At 35.8% G+C, this 18096-nt stretch overlaps 1 pseudogene; it reads right to left on the bottom strand.

Moving 5' to 3' along the window:
- Positions 1 to 6852: 6852 nt before the first annotated feature.
- Positions 6853 to 12198, bottom strand: LOC125871878 (uncharacterized; annotated as a pseudogene).
- Between the last annotated feature and the right edge of the window lie 5898 nt (positions 12199 to 18096).

Genomic DNA, 18096 nt, shown 5'->3' on the forward strand with positions numbered 1-18096 from the left:
AAGTTGCTCCCAATGAAAACCAGAACTTCCGGATGCAAAATTGAAACTGATAAACCCAAAGAAAAACTCACATGCCTTCTGATAGGGGTGTGGTTTGATTGTGGTGGGAGTAGCTCCTCTGCTCGCGTCCTAAGAGTTTGACGCTCCTCTTTGGACTATGTCCCAGTTCGCTGTTAAGAAAAAGTTCCAAATTGTGTCACATCCTTGTTGATGTCGTCCGCACCTGTTGTTTGATTTGAGAATTCATCCTCTTGGATGCTTTCGACAAATACTGAAATAAATTTGTTAGTAGAAACCGTAATTGGAGAAAGTGGTAGCATCTCTTACGATGCTTTTCAGTTACTCTTGCTATGGAAGATGTCACATAAGTATGTTCAGTATATGTCTGCACACTCAAAGTAAACAATTAGTAGACATAGTGCTGCTTTAGCTAGCGGCTTGAGTTAAAGAATAAATAAAGATCATTCATATACCAAATGAGTATATATCGTAATGGATAGGCATAAACATTTTTTTTCAACTAGATGAGAAAATAAAGAAGTATCGAGAGTAAAAGATAATGGATACCACTTTTGAACGCCGTATGTCCATTACAACTCATGATTTGCTAAGAATTTGGAGATGTTATTGCTTGTTTTTGTGCATGGCAAACTCCGATGATCTCTGCTGTCACACCCCTTTTTGCGCGAAAGGCTGGAAGGGTTTTTCCAATTAAAGCGACGTTATTGATTAGGGATTATTTTATTTTTTGTTTCAGAGTCGCCACTTGAAATTGAGTTGTGGTGTTCCAAGTCACCTTTTCAAATCCCTAATCAATAGGAAATGACTCTTTTAGTTTTGGTTTGCGAACCAGAAATTCGGGTAAGAAATTCTATTGACCGAGATGAAGGTATATTAGGCACCCTTCGAGTCTCGTGGTTCTAGCACGATTGCTTTTATTGACTTATACTTATTTTTTACTATTTTTGGATATATTATGTCTACAGGCCATGGTTTGCTTTTTTTTTTTTATTGTTGAATTTTTATTAGTCTTAAACCGGATGCATAACTACATTCTCGATCTTGACATTTGAAGACATAATTGTCTTCCCCTCTCGAGTTCATCACACTTAATAATCTTAATTTACACCTCTTGGTTTGAATTAACAAAATTAATTATTAAAATAATTTGATCAAGATGCGTAACCGCATCCTTGAGTTTCTTAAGTATCTCAAAAAGATGTGGAACCACATTCTTAATTGAGATGAAATTTAATTATTATTACTCATATAATGTATAATAGAGTCTAATAAATACCTATGATTATATTAAAACAGTCTAAAAAAATAGTAAAATGTTAAAGTGACCAAAAAAACTTTTCTATATGTCACTTATCACCTCCCCCACAAAATATTAAATTCAATTAATTAAACCTTATTTTATTAAAGCATAAAAGTACTTTCAGCCATTAACTAAACAGAGTGTTATTAATTTACAAATTTTTAATATAATTATTAATTTTCAGTGAAGCATAACAAAAATTAAATAAATAAAGTAAGAGCAACAATAGTGTTTCCAAGCATTAACAAAACAGAGCGTGATTAATTTATAATTTTTTAATGAAAGCATAATAAAACAACAAATACATTAAGAGTACACTTTAACTAATAATTAGTGACTATATCTCATTTAACAAATATTTTCGCTTAAACAATGAGGCGATTTTTATTATTTGCAAGTTATTACCCCCAAATCTAATGTCATAAATTAATGAACTCATAAAAGGACCCTTTTTAAGAAAAAATAAATCTAACCTTTATATTCACAATAAATTTGAAACTAGCCTTAGATCTATGACCCTAAGAATACCAAGAATCTAAGAGACTTTAGATGATAAAGATTAAATAGTATAAAAATGCATTTTTTGGTTAACAAACAATGATTTACTTAGTCCATTCTTAAATTATGCTATCAACGAATAACTCAAAAATATGTGAATTGATCAAATTAATTAACAACAATCCACGAGTCACGTTTCCGCTTGATAAAATAGAGCGAATAAAGAAAAATATTGATTCCTGGGTGAGCGAGAAGCAATTATACGTTATATCATATTTTAATCCCAATTCAACAATACAAATATTTACATGTATTTCAATATTATAATGGCAAAGCTAAACACACATGAAATTTGAATAAATTCATGACACCGAAATTAAGTACTATATAATCATGAAAATCAAATTATAAAATAAATGTTAAAGAGTACCTTTTGCGAAAATCAAACTCACGAAAAGAAAGCGATCCTAATAGGAAACCATGAACTTGAAACCACAAAATAAACCTCCGACTCAACCTTTATTGGTGAGTGAAAAATATAAAGTGGGGGTGATTTTTATTTTTCTTTTTCTTTTCCGTGAGATCTTTTTTTTTGTGTATTGGATTTTTTGGTGAATGTTGTACGTGTTGGTTGTCAATATAAAATAGAAGTGTTGTATGATATGAATATTTTTTTTCCAGATCTGTACGCTTTTTCCTTCTTTTTTTTTTTTTTTATAATTTAGTAATTTTTTTTCTCTTGTCTTTCATATTTTCTTTTTATAATATTTGTTTGACTTTCTATTAAATGTTTCTGTTATTCTTTTCCTTAAAATAAATTTAGTTTTAAATTTTTTTTTTTTTACGTTTTGTTCCCCTTTTTTGTTTGTATTTTTCTTAGACATTCTGTACATTTTTTTTTTATCTATTTTAATTCAATTTGTTTCCTTCTCTTTATCCTAACAAGTTTATTATTATTATTTTTTGTTAGAACCCTAAATATCAAGACAACACACATGTTATAGCATAAAACATGACTTAATACTTTTCTAAATACGATCAAACAAAGAATTCATTCAACTTAGTAAGACACAAACGTAAAAACTTTGATAATTAATTAAGGAAAAAGAGCGAGGAATGGACTCTTAAGCATGTAAGAAATACTCACATGTCATATAGCATGTTCGAATATATTTCAGTACACAACATTAATAATATTAACAGATTAAACACATACGAAATCTGAATAACTTCAATATATTGAAATTAATTCTTGCACAATAATGACATAAAATTATGCAAAAAATAAAATACAAATAAATGTTACCTCTTGTGAAAATTAGTTAACGAGAAGAAAGGACAAATAATCAGGAGCCACGAACTTGAAACCGCGAAAATAGATTACCAGATCTTCAATCACAATGTGAGAAAGTACAATATGTATTGCTTTTTAATTAATGATTATATCTCTGTGTGTGCCTTTTATGTGTGTGTCCCTTTTTTTGTACGTATGTAGGTGTATGTATATAGGTGTTAGGATAGGTGTAGGTGTGGGGTAGTGGGTTGTATTGTGTGGGGTGTGGAATGTGGAGGAAAACGTGAGGGAATGGGAGTGTGGGGAAGTTGAGAGAAAGTGGGAGTATAACTTGATGATAGTTTTATTTTTTTTTCTTATTATTTTTTAATTTTTGGAAGATAAGTCAAAAGCTTTTTATTTTTTTATTTTTATTTTGTTCTCCTTTTCCCTTTTTGGTTTTCCACGTGTAGTATGTTTTGGATAAGAGTAGGAGTGGGGTAGGTTTGTTAGATTATTTAGGTTATTTTTTATTTTTATTTTAATTTTATTCTACTTTTAAAAGAATAATAACTAACTACAAATAATAAATTATAATAACATATAAACTAATTATTTAAAATTAATAAGAATTTAAGAAAAAGTCAACTAGCTATATATATATAAAAAAAAAACAATTAAATAATACTAGCTTATTTATAAAAACTTAATTTCAAATATAGATTTTTTGTAATCTTTCATTTCATTTTAAACAATTGACAATAAAACTTACCTTAAAAGTGATTCTATTTTGTTGTTTTCAAATCTTTTAAAATAAACTTCATAAAATAAGAGAAAAGTCAAAATATCTAATTTATATTTATAAAAATATTTCAGCTCTAAAAATGGTGTAAAATTTTAAGTTCGGTCAAAAATTACGTGTCTACAGTTTGCCCCTCTTTGACTGAAAACACGAAGAGTTTTCAGACAAAGAAGTAGACAACATGACAAGTTTTGAACGGACTCTTATTCGAAAAGAAAAATATGCGATCGAGTCCTAGTTTTGGACATCCTACATATCCCGGGTTATAGGGGAATCAGGTCACGTGTAGTTCAAGGAGATGAAATGATGAGTTGGAAGTCAAGTGAGGCCCCCTTGAGGCTCTAGTTCGCGACTCCTATTGTTACATGAATATAAAAGATGAAAAAATTAAAGGAAATACAAGTACACGACCCTATCTATGTAGCTTCTCTTGAACCTTGACTTGAGTCTTTGCGCTTCTATGGGTTATGAGATATTGATTTTCATCTCAAATGAGTTCAAAGGTAAACGTCTTTCTCCAGGTAGGTTCCTTTTACTGGTACTTGATTATTGACTGTGTGTTTTTTTTAGAATGAGCTGCTGCTTCTTCAATTGAAATTGATCTTGAAAATTACACTCTTTTCCATCCAAGATCCTGAGCTGGAAATGTGGATTGACCCCATTCTATCACTAGATTCCTGAAATTAAAACAAACAAAACTAATAACACAAAATTTTGCCCCAGTTTAATATAAGAAAATTTTGTGAGAGAAATAAAAGATGGTGCTTAGCTTTAAATCGAGACTTTGAACGATTCGAGCTTTGTCGCGATGTACTCTTTAGAGGGCTTATGCGTGTTTACACCAACTCCATTCTTCATGATGAACCGGTTAAATAAAATTATGTTAGTCTAGGCCTATTATCCAGAAGGGTCCTTGTTATACTACGTCCCATTATTCAGGGGGTCCTTGCTATACTACGTCCCATTATTCAGGAGGGTCCTTGCTATACTACGTCCCATTGTTCAGGAGGGTCCTTGCTACACTATGTCCCATTATTCAGGAGGGTCCTTGCTATACTACGTCTCATTATTCAGGAGGGTCCTTGCTATACTACGTTCCATTGTTCATGATGGTCCTTGTTATATACTACGTCCCATTATTCAGGAGGGTCCATGCTATACTACGTCCCATTATTCAGAAGGGTCCTTGCTATACTACGTCCCATTGTTCAGGCGGGTCCTCGCTATACTACGTCCCATTATTCAGGAGGGTCCTTGCTATACTACGTCATTCAGGAGGGTCCTTGCTACACTACGTCCCATTATTCAGGAGGGTCCTTGCTAGACTACGTCCCATTATTCAGGAAGGTCCTTGCTACACTATGTTCCATAGACTAATAAGAGAAGCAAACACCTACCCAATATAGACTATAATTCTTGTGCAATGTTGCCATTTAGCTCTTTGTAGACTAAATTGAACATCTAGGTTTTTGGATCTTTGATCTCGAAATAACTTGTGCCCCTTCTTCAACAAAGAAAATTTGTGAGTTTAAAAACGTGGTGGTTGGTTTATGGTTATGCCTTTTGACGAGGATTGCTCAAGTACTTATCGTGTTTTACATTTTTCCAACCGTCCAATGCTCGTTATTGATTTATTGTATTTTCACCCAAATTTGCTCATTTTGAGGGACTTAAATCCAATATCTGCCTTTATGTCATGACACTCATTGTTTACCCTTCATCAAATCATGGACTTCTTCTGAATCCAAAACTTGCCGACAGATGATAACTCATTGGCCTGATGCTTTGCCTTGTACAAATTTAGAGTTGGTAACAAGTCTTGAAATCCTTTCTTACTTTCTTGACATAAACTCGACTCAAGGACATATGAAACAAAGCGATGAAAAGTGGAAGAAAAATATATACTACACGAGAATAGCAGAAAATGATTCGATGAAAACTCTCTTTTAGAAAGAGGAAGAAAGAAAAACTTATCTGAGTGTGGTAGCCGACTCTACTGATCATGACATGCAATTCGAATTGATTACCCGATTTGTCCATCCAATCTATTCATCAACCATTATTGATCATCTAATCTTGATGTGGAGTTCCAACTATTTGACAAAATCATAACTAATTTCAAACTCTTATTCACCTTATGATGTCCACGAGGGTTTTGGCCACTAAAACTCTTTCACTTTGAATCCTTCAACTCACATTCGCCTCATGGTGCCCGTTAGGGTTTTCACCAGTAAAACTCTCTCATTTTTATTTCTCTCAACTCACATTCGCCTTATGATGCCCAGTTAGGGTTTTCACCAATAAGACTCTTTTTTTTTCTTTTTTCTTTTTTTTTCACAGCTCACATTCGCCTTATGATGCCGAGTTAGGGCTTTCACCAATAAGTCTCTTTCATTTTTGTTTCTTTTAACTCACATTCGCCTTATGATGCCCAGTTAGGGTTTTCACCAATAAGATTCTCTCATGGTTTCATCATTTGTACCCTTAACATACTTATTCTTGACATTTCAAAGGTTGATCCAAAGGTCTTTCTTTGATTGAAACACAACATTTATACAAGGTTAGAAAGAAATGACAAGATGAAGGCTCAAATATGAATTTAAATGATGAGATTGACTTTAGCTTTAGGATAGAAAAATAAAATAAAAAATAAAATGACTTTCGCCCCAGTTTTTTACAAACATGAAATTTTGGATTTTTTATTTGGTTAGACCGAACCCCACGCCAGGGTTGCCTACGTATCTTATCGAAACAAGAATCAGGTCAAACGTAGTTCATGATGATTGATTTTTTTAATGGAAGAGCCAAGGAAGCAGAAGAACCAAGGAAGTAAATTAACTCTCAACAAGGGTGACAACATATGAATTAATACTTAGACACAGAACCAAGAATTTCCATTACATCAACCTTTGAAACGTCAAGTCCAAACATAAGGGTTTCTAATACCAAAAAATCACATCATATATAATATCTTTTCACAGCATCAGCATTGATGACCATTTCTGTCATTTTGCCTTCTATATCTGCTAAGTAAAGAGCACCATTGGATAATACCTTCTTTACAATGAATGGTCCTTTCCAATTTGGAGAAAATTTGCCTTTGACTTCAGCCTAGTGTGGCAGAATACGTCTCAACACTAATTGACCCTCTTCGAAATGTCTAGGACGCACTTTTTTGTTGTATGCTCGTGCCATTCTTTTCTGGTACAATTGTCCATGGCATACTGATGTCATTCGATTCTCATCAATCAAACTTAATTGCTCCAAGCGTGTTCTGACCCATTCATCACCATCAATTCCAGCCTCTACAACAATCCATAGGGATGAAATCTCAACCTCTGCAGGTATAACTGCCTCAGTCCCATATACCAGCGAATAGGGGGTGACACCCACTGACGTACGAACTATAGTGCGATAACCCAACAAAGCAAAAGACAACTTTTCATGCCATTGTCGAGAACTTTGCACCATTTTACGAAGTATCTTTTTTATATTTTTGTTGGCAGCTTCTACAACCCTATTTGCTTTTGGGCGATAAGGAGACGATTTTGGATGTTCAATCTTAAATTGACAGCATACTTCTTGCATTAAATGACTGTTGAGATTTGCAGCATTATCGGTAACAATTGCATTTGGAATACCAAATCGATAGATGATGTTGAAATGAATGAAATCCACCACGACCTTCTTGGTCACTGACTTGAAAGTTACTGCTTCCACCCACTTTGTAAAGTAATCAATGGCCACCAGGATGATCCTATGACCATTGATGCTTTTGGTTCTATTGGTCCAATCACATCCATTCTCCATGCCACGAAAGGCCATGGAGCAGACATCGCATGCAAGTCGGAGGGAGGAGAATGTATCAAATCACCGTGTATTTGACATTCATGACATTTACGAACAAACTGTATAGAATCCCACTCCATGGTGAGCCAATAATAACCTGCTCGAAGTATCTTCTTTGCAAGAACATATCCATTCATGTGAGGTCCACAAACTCCTGAGTGTACTTCAATCATGATTGTTGAAGCCTCTTTAGCATTTACACATCTTAGAAGACCCAAATTAGGTGTTTTCTTGTACAATATGCCTCCGCTTAAGAAAAACCCGCTAGCTAGTCGCCGAATAGTCCTTTTTTGATTACTAGTGACATTAGTAGGACATTCTCCGGACTGAAGATATGTTTTAATATCATGAAACCAAGGTTTACCGTCAAATTCTTCCTCCACCAAGTTGCAATAAGCATGCTGATCATGAATCTGTATGTACAAAGGGTCGATATGAGCTTCGTCAGGATGTTGAAGCATCGAAGATAAAGTTGTCAATGCATCAGCAATCTCATTATGAACTCTAGGAATGTGTCTAAACTTTATTGACACAAACTGTCGACAAAGATCTTGTAAACAATGTTGATATGGTATGAGCTTTGGGTCACGAGTCTCCCATTCTCCTTGGATTTGATGCACCAGTAAGTCTGAGTCTCCTAGAACTAGCAACTCTTGGATGCCCATGTCAGCAGCTAACCTCAAACCCAAGATGCAAGCCTCATACTCTGACATATTATTGGTACAATAGAATCTAAGTTGGGTTGTTATAAGGAAATATTCCCCTAATTCAGACATAAGAACTGCTCTTATCCCAACTCCCTTCTTGTTAGCAGCACCGTCAAAGAACAACTTCCATCCTTGGTCCTTATCATGAATAACTTCATCGATACATGATACCTCTTCGTCTGGAAAGTAGGTCTTAAGTGGTTCATATTCATCATCAGTAGGGTTCTCTGCCAAATGATCTGCCAAGGCTTGAACCTTCATTGCGGTCCGCGTCACATAGATAATGTCAAACTCTGTGAGTAATATTTGCCATTTCGCAAGCCTGCTCGTGGGCATGGGCTTTTGAAAACTGTATTTTAACGGATCCATATGAGAAATGAGATAAGTAGTATAAGATGAAAGATAGTGCTTCAACTTCTGTGCTACCCAAGTTAGGGCACAACACGTTCTTTCGAGAAGGGTGTACTTCGATTCATAAACGGTAAATTTCTTACTGAGGTAATAAATGACCTGCTCTTTCTTCCCAGTGCCATCATGCTGACCCAATACACATCCAAAAGAATTATCCAGTACTGACATATATAATATCAATGGTCTGCCCGGCTCGGGAGGAACCAACATAGGGGGATTCGATAAGTAATTCTTAATCCTTTCAAAAGCCTTTCGACATTCTTCTATCCATTCGACTGTGACATTTTTTTTAACAACTTAAAAATGGGCTCGCAAGTTGTTGTGAGCCGAGCAATGAATCTACTGATGTAGTTTAACCTTCCTAAAAGGCTCATAACCTTAGTTTTATTCTTTGGAGGTGACAGTTCCTGAATGGTTTTTATTTTTGAAGGATCTAACTCGATATCTCGTCGACTGACTATAAACCCCAAAAGCTTTCCTGGCGGTACTCCAAATACACATTTTGCAGGATTAAGCTTGAGATTATACCTGCGAAGCCTTTCGAAGAATCTTTTTAAGTCTTGCACATGATTTGACTGCTTTTTTGATTTAATGATCACATCATCCACATAAACTTCGATTTATTTATGCATTATATCATGAAACATGGTTGTCATTGCCCTCATATAAGTTGCACCCGCATTTTTTAACCCAAAAGGCATAACCCGATAACAATATGTACCCCATGGAGTGATAAAGATGTTTTTTCTGCATATTCATCATCCATAATAATCTGATGGTAACCCGCATAACAATCCACAAAAGATGCAATCTCATTTTTAACACAATTATCCAACAAAATATGAATGTTGGGCAAATGAAAATCATCTTTTGGACTTGCTTTGTTCAAATCATGATAATCAATACACATTCGAACTTTGCCGTCTTTCTTAGGGACAGGTACGGTGTTGGCTAACCAAGAAGGATATTGAGTGACTCGAATGACTTTGGCCTCAAGTTGCTATGTGATTTCCTCTTTAATTATTACACTCATGTCAGTTTTAAGCTTTCTCAACTTTTGCTTTACTGGAGGGAACTTAGGATCAATCGGCAACTTGTGAACCACCATGTCAGTGCTTAATCCAGGCATGTCATCATAAGATGACGCAAAAACATCCTTGTAATCAAACAGAGCCTAGATTATATCCTCCTTTTGATGTCGAGCATGTACGTTTATCTTAGTCTCTTTAATATTTTCATGATCCCCTAAATTTATCGTCTCAGTTTCACTCATGTTTGGTTTGATTTATTCTCAAAAGATTTGAAATCCCTGCTTAGTTCTTCAAATACTTCGTCTTCATCATATTCAATTTTTTGACTTATTATTTCAAAATTAGGTCAAAGATTAGATTGGGTTTTAAGATCCGGTGAAAAATTCTGCATGCATGTCATATCACTAGAATCGGCATAGAAAGAACTGTATTGAATAAAACAAAATAAATATATTAGACTGAAATAAAAACACAATTACATCCTATTGAAAAAGAAAATAGAGAGTTTGAAATAATACGACGAGACAAAATCTAAATTACAACTCTTGAATAAATCGGATGATAAAAAGAAAAATAAGACAGACTACCAAGACTCATTCTTAATGGGGAGAGGAGTGGCCTCCCAATTGTTCAGTTGGACATCAGGACCAATAAATTGCACATCTCTGTTGCTAGTGCCTTCTCCGAGTTCAATCATATCAGCCTCGACAAATAAATCTTGAAAATAGTTGATCAATTCTTCGTGAACCTCCAGCATTGGCTCTGGGAGTGGTGACTCAGAAGATTCTATTGTGCGGGCTTTGAGGAAAGATTTGTGTATGGGTGGTATAGGCTTGGTAAGTGACCATACATCTCTCTTCTGTTTCTTGGCCTTCATTTTGTCCTCGACTCTAGGCTTGTATCCTAAGCCAAAAGTACCAAGACTCTTTCGTGGACTTACCGGATAAGCTCTCCATTGCAAGAAGATCCCTACACCCTTACCTGGTTCAAAACCATACTTCAGCATTTCATTTACCATCATCACGGATGCCATGGACAGTTGTGGTTTTGAAATGAGATTCCCCTCGAGGATATGCTCAACAACCACGACCTCAAAAGCTTGATAAACCAATGCCTCATTATCTTTATTCACCTTGATAAAAGGGAGGGATGAGTTTTTGTAGACTGACAGATCCCCCTCACCATGAACAATCACTTCTTGTCGGTCGTATTCAAACTTAATCATTTGATGCAACGTAGAGGGGACTGCCCCAACTCTATGCCCATGGTCTTCCCAACAATAGATTGTAAGATGCATTGATATTCAGCACTTGAAAATTCACGATGAAATCGACAGGCACTATTTTTAGTATGAGCTCTATCTGCCCAATGGCATCTGTTTTAGACCCATCAAAAGCCCTAACACATACGTTGTTGGGTCGTACCCTTTTAACATTAACATTCAATTTTTGTAGAGTTGACAAGGGACAAATATTTTCCCTAGACCCTCCGTCAATTAAAACTCGAGTGACATATGAAAGCTCATACTTTACAGTGATATGGAGGCCTTGGTTATGTCCCGTACCTTCCACTCGTAGTTCATCATCTGAAAAGGTGATGCGATTTACCTCGAAGATTCTCCTAGTTATCTTTTCTAACTGACTCACTGTAACTTCATTAGGAGCATGTTCTTCCTTTAAAATCTTCATTACAGCTTTACGATGTTCATCTGAATGTATTAACAATGACAACAAAGAGATTTGGGCTGGAGTTTTCCTTAACTGTTCCACAATGGAATAGTCTGACAATTTCATCTTTCTTAAGAACTTCTCTGCCTCCCCTTTAGTGATTGGACTTTTAACTTGCATTTGGTCATTTTTATTTTTCCTTAATTCAGCCGGGGCATAACATCTTCCCGAACGAGTCATTCCTCCTATTTCATCTACTTCTTCATTGATTTCTTTCCCCTTGTATGTCACGACGATAGGCTCATGATTCCAAGGGGCAGCCTTGGGGTTAGTCATTGGAAGTTGGGACACTGGCCTAATGATCACAGGTGGAATATAGGCTCCTTGCACGATTAAGATAGGCTTGTCTGGCCCTCTTGGAACAACCAATCTTGCCTCTCTCTGACTTGCCCAAACATCTTCAAGTGCTCCTTTCACAGTTAGGATGGGGATGTTTGATGGGCTTAACCTTTTCGACGTTCTTTCTGCCCCTGAAGGCACCATTTTTGTCAAGTTAACAACATTCGCCGAATTTTCCATGCCAGTTCCAACCTTAAGGATTGGCTTGTATGGGACTGCAACTTCTTCGCAAGCCTTCATTATTTCTAACATGTTTGTTTCAGTATGCCTGGGTAGTGGATTTTGATTGATGTTTGGTCTATTTGGGTTTTCAACGATAATTCGATGAGTATCGATCAAATCATGAATCGCCCTTTTCAAGTACCAACACCTCTCTACGTTGTGCCCTAGGGCATCAAAACAATAAGCGTAGTGTTGAGAATAATCTAGATTTCTTGGGGGAGGATTTGACATCTTTCTTTCAATAGGACTCAAAACATTCAACGTCCTTAATTTTTTAAACAAGCTAGCATATGATTCTCCAATATGGGTGAATTCATCCTTAGCTCCATTCCCCTTCTTGTATTCTTTTCTAGGACGAAAAGGAAATCTAACAGTATTTTGGTGAATTTGTGGGGGTGGTGGATGATTTTGAGAAATTGGGGCACGCCATTGCGGATAAGAAGGGGGGACAATTGGTTGTGCGTTGAAAACGGGATATGGAGAGTATGGGATGGGATATTGTGGAGTTTGGGGAGGAAAATAGTGTTGCGGGGGATTATCTTGGACATAGGTCTGAGGTGCTGATACAACCGTAGCTATATCCTCCATTCTCTTCTTCCCTTTAATATTTCCAGAACCATTTTGAAGCACTTGTGTTGTGGCTTTTAAAGCAGCTTGACTTACAATATTTCCAGACTTGATGCCATTTTCCACCATTTCCCCAACCTTAATAACTTCAGCGAATGTCTTCCCGATGACAGAAAGGAAGTAGTGAAAGTAATCAGGTTCTTGCGCTTGGAGAAAAACGTCAATCATCTCCGACTCCTTCATTGATGGTTTCACCCTAGCATCTTGCTCCCTCCATCTATTGGTATATTCGCAAAAATTTTTCGTGGTCTTTTTCCTCGTGTTGGCTAATGAGGAGCGGTCTGGCACAATGTCAATATTGTATTGGAATTATTGCACAAAACATCTAGCCAAATCATCCCATGTATGCCAGTTGGTAATATCCTGATCTATGAACCATTCAGATGCAATTCCAACTAGGCTTTCCCCAAAAGAGGCCATAAACAACTCTTCTTTGCCCTCTGTACCCCTCAGTTGATTGCAATATCTCTTCAAATGAGCTATGGGGTCTCCCTGACCATCGTATTTCTCAAACTTTGGAGTTTTAAAACCAACAGGCAAATGGACGTGGGGAAACATGCACAAATCGCTGAATGAGATGCCTTTGTGGCTTCCTAGTCCCTGCGTATCTCTGATGCTCTGTTCCAAACTCTTCATTTTCTTAGCCAACTCTTCATGTTCCTTATTCTTAATCGTCTTTTCAACTTCGATAGGGGAACTATATTGATGGATGTGGGGATACGAGCTTGGAATTTTAATTGCCTCTTCAAGAGTATAACCATGATCATGAGGAACTTTGGACGACGGATCATTGTTGAGCATCATTGTTGGCTATGGAATGATATTAGTCGGTGTAGTTGGCATAAAAGGTGGATTACTCATCATATGGGTACTCAAAGGGCGCACCGTAGAAGTTCCTGCGACGTTGGATGTGTTAGCATAGGGGCCGATTCCAGGTGGATAAATGGGATCATTTGTCGACACTTGGATAGGGGGTGGCATGTTTATATTTAGATAGTCGCGTATTGAAGAAGGCGGAGCTTGTCCACTCGTCCAAGCTTCGTACATATCTGTCATTTGTTGTCTTAATGCCCTTACCTTTTCTATTGATGTTGTTTCTTGTGAAGTCATCTGGTTTCGGACCTCATCATGGTCAGACTCGTTCCCGTCTTTGTGGACCATTTTCTTCTTCCCTTTCGACCTTGTATTGTAGGAATGTGATGCTAGCTTAACCACAAACCAATCACCTTTAAGCTAGTATGTATTTTCTCTCTCTCTCTCTCTGAATGAAGTAGCAAACATATTAGTGTTAAGGAATCGTGTATATTGCATCCACATATATACTTCTAATATGGAAGACCTTATGTTTCATCCCGACTTATCTAGGTGTTTTCTCCTATTTAGTTATTCTTGTTAAAAACATTTGATCGAACCCATTGGGTTGCCTACGTATCATGTTAGTGCATGAATCGGATCTTTGCGTAGTTCGAAAATATACAGTAACCCTTTCTTTTTTTTTCTTTTTTTTAATTATATATTTTTTATAGTTGTTGTATATATATATATATATATATATAGATATTAGTATTTATATATATTTATTCATTTATACTAATGAAAAAAATGAAACCAGACATAAACATAACTTAACATATTATTTCAACGTTTGGAACATAAGTAGGAAAACGATGAGAAAATCGCTAAACAAAAGTCAATATCTTAAACAGACACGACCTAAACAAAGCGTAGTAAAGTAGAATGAAATAAAGCAGGACTTAAAATAAAGAAAACGACACTAAGGAAACAAATGTTTGCATCAACCCTCATATCCCAAAGACATAAATGTCATGCTTGCATCCCCATCTGCTTGCTCATGGAGATGGTGGTCTTACACGACCTCCTACACTTTGATATATATCTTGCACCGAATTCATAAGGTACTCAGTGAATTCAAGTACTTCAGCCAGAAATTGTTCATGGTTCATCTCTTGATAGTCTAAACCCATTTGGGCAGTGCGATCAGCCAAACGACGGACTTTCGATCGAAGTGAATTGCAAGTCTGATTCCATCCTCGTATCTGTTGATCACGAGAGGCCACCATTTCTCTAGCACGTCTTTCTTGAGTTGAGGCTGACTCTATTTCCTCTCGAAGTCTTCCCATTTCACGGATCCACTAAGCTCTCTCTTTATCAAAATCTGTCTGACTTTTCTGATCACATTTCCTCAATTGTTGTTGTCGAGATACCGTAAGTTTCGCAACTTGTGTTCCCCTAATTGTTGCCAGATCAACTTGTCCTCGGAGCAAGGTTTCTCTCTGAGTTGCCTTGGATTTTTCCTCTTCGAACTTTGCTTGTTGTTGGGTTAGAGCGGCTCTAGCAAGCTCTAAATTTGCTCTTAACTCCTAATTTTCAGCAAGGAAATCACGCATAGCCAACTCGATTTTTATTTTCATCTCAGCCTCATGGTCTATTGGTTCTTTCGCAGATCTCTCCGGCCTAACTTGTAATCGAGGTTGTTGCTCAAGCCAATTGGAATATTCTGGGTGAGTTTCTCCTGTGTATCATTCTTTAACCATCGTTCCAATTCCCATAACTAAACAACCATCCTAAATTTTTTGGGCCAATCCTTCAGGAAGGGGAACCTCTGGTCCAACTTCAGACACAAAATCTTTCATATCCTCTATGATAGGTAAAACTTGACGCCTGCCTAACTGACGTAAAACCCGCAGCTTTACGTATGGTTGCACACCATTAATACCCATCAACAATAAAAATGGGCGAACAGACGACATGTGTATGACTTCTACCCAAGGGAACCAAGGATAATTCCAAGTGATCTTATCTTTCGTTAGCGAGTGAAAATGTTCAACCAATGCATTGACCCCTTCCGGACACCTGTATTTCTCCACCCTTTTGGCATGACTTCTAATGTAATCGCTTCGATCTTGAATGAACCTCGCCACCGTAGGAGGTCGGTAAAAATGTTCTACTATCCATAGTTGAAGCAGTATGTTACATCCCTCGAAGAAACGTTTCCCTTTCTGGCAGACAGTCAGAGCACGGTAGATATTAGCCAAAATCATGGGGACGATTTTATAATTCTTTTTCTCAATTAATACACTCACTACCCCAGTCAAAAGGATGTTAATCTTTCCACCTCTCCTTGGAAAAACCATTGTTCCTAAAAAAGCTACCATAAAAACAAAACGTCTATGCTCTTTCCATGTTTCAAAACTTCCCTTGTTGTTGAGTGTCCTTCCAAATTTCTTGAATCTGTCCTCCTTTCCATACCTATCATACAAAAACTATAATGAGATCCAACATTTGTCTAATGATTGTTCCTTGACTTTGGAAATGTTCGAGTGTTGAAAAAAATTTGTTGATGGATATGCCCCTTGGGGCTATAAGCCTCTGATGATGTAACCTCACTCCAAACCCGGTAAAGCCAGTTATTTCCTTCAAGGTTGAGGTCATTTCAAAATTCGAGAAACGAAAAACATTGTTGGTGGGATTCCAAGGACAACAGTGCTTCGATCACATCTCTCTTAGGTTCCATTTGCATGATTTTAGTCAAGAAACCCAAATATTTGAATATTATGCCTTGTTCTATCAACCCCATGTCATTCCACCATGCCCACAATTGCAAATGAGTACAATCTACAACCTAAAGTGGTACATTCGAATCTCTTTTCCTTTTCTGACACTTTCCACGACCAGGATGAACCATGTTGTGCCTATGAAAAAGATGCAGGGTCAAGAAATGCTTAATTTATGGACCTCTTATATTTGGAAAAGGAAAAAAAGGTGTGTTAAACTTATATAAAATGACGCAAAATATTTTTGAAATAAAAACTTTAGGAAAAGGAAAAAATAAGCAACTTGTATTTATAAAGTGAATACAATTTAAATGTTTGTCACTTGAAAAATCAGATTTAGAGCAATGTGGATAATAAATATCTAATTTATTTGGAAATTTCTTTTGATAAGTTATTTATATTCTCTCAAACAATTGTTTATTCTATGAGTCCAATTGCAAAATAATTTCTAGTAAATGCATCTATAAAATCAAGGTTTAAATAATAATTTCCACTAATCTATTATTATGAGTGATTATTACGAATTTTAATTTCAAGTGCTTGTAGATAGATCAAAGACATGTTGAAGATGACATACTTTTAATATGACTATGATTAATACTCCGAGTCAATATAGGGGTTATATATATGATTTAATAAAGATTTTTTTTTGTGTACAAATGGAAAAGAGAAAGGGAAAAAAAAATCTCGAAATTAATTTTTCTTAAAATTATTGAAAATTCCAACATATTATTGGTAGGCACACCTATATATTAAAACCTACTTTTATTTAGAGAATAGATAGCTATATATATATATTTCATTTCATTTTTTATTTTTATTTTTTAATTTTTTTTAAAATATTTTTTTTTTAAAGAAAAATATATAAATCTTAAAGAATTTATTTTAGAGGGAATCTAAAGCCGGTCAACAATCGAGGTCTTCCACATAATATTTTATAATAACACATAAAATGCACATGTTAGTCAAGAAGAGGGTCTCTTGTCTTAGATGGACACGACCCCTGTGTCGAGTTCCAATATGTCAAATGCAAATGATGCAAATAAGCAGAGCCCACTTGTGTATGTTTTAGTTTTACTAGGTTCGAACCTAAAAGAGATAGGTATCTAGACTGGCTTACTCGAGTGGACAACTCGAGCCAAGGAGGGGTAAATTATCGGTAGCAGCTCTATTTCGACTTCATTGCTGGTCCAATCTTGCCTAACATGTGTGACTAAAATCCTTCAATGGGTGCCCAGATACTCCAGATTAATCTCAAAAGAAATTGGGATGCATAACTGCATTCCCTACTACCTTATTTTTAGAGACTCAGATGGTGTACAACAAGACAGATTATATACAATTCAACAATATCAAAACGATAAATGAGCAGCAAGTAACACATTAGGTCATCAAAACAATATACCCAATGAAATAATATAATAAAATAAAGTAAAAGTCAAATATACAAAGCTCAAATTGAGTTGTGGTGTTCCAAGTCACCTTTTCAAATCCCTAATCAATAAGAAATGACTCTTTTAGGCATATTAGGCACCCCTCGAGTCTCGTGGTTCTAGCACGATTGCTTTTATTGACTTATACTTATTTTTTACTATTTTTGGATATATTATGTCTACAGGCCATGGTTTGCTTATTATTTTTTTTATTGTTGAATTTTTATTAGTCTTAAACCGGATGAATAACTGCATTCTCAATCTTGACATTTGAAGACATA

Source organism: Solanum stenotomum, chromosome 7 (assembly GCF_019186545.1).
Source record: "Solanum stenotomum isolate F172 chromosome 7, ASM1918654v1, whole genome shotgun sequence".
Lineage (NCBI taxonomy): Eukaryota > Viridiplantae > Streptophyta > Magnoliopsida > Solanales > Solanaceae > Solanum > Solanum stenotomum.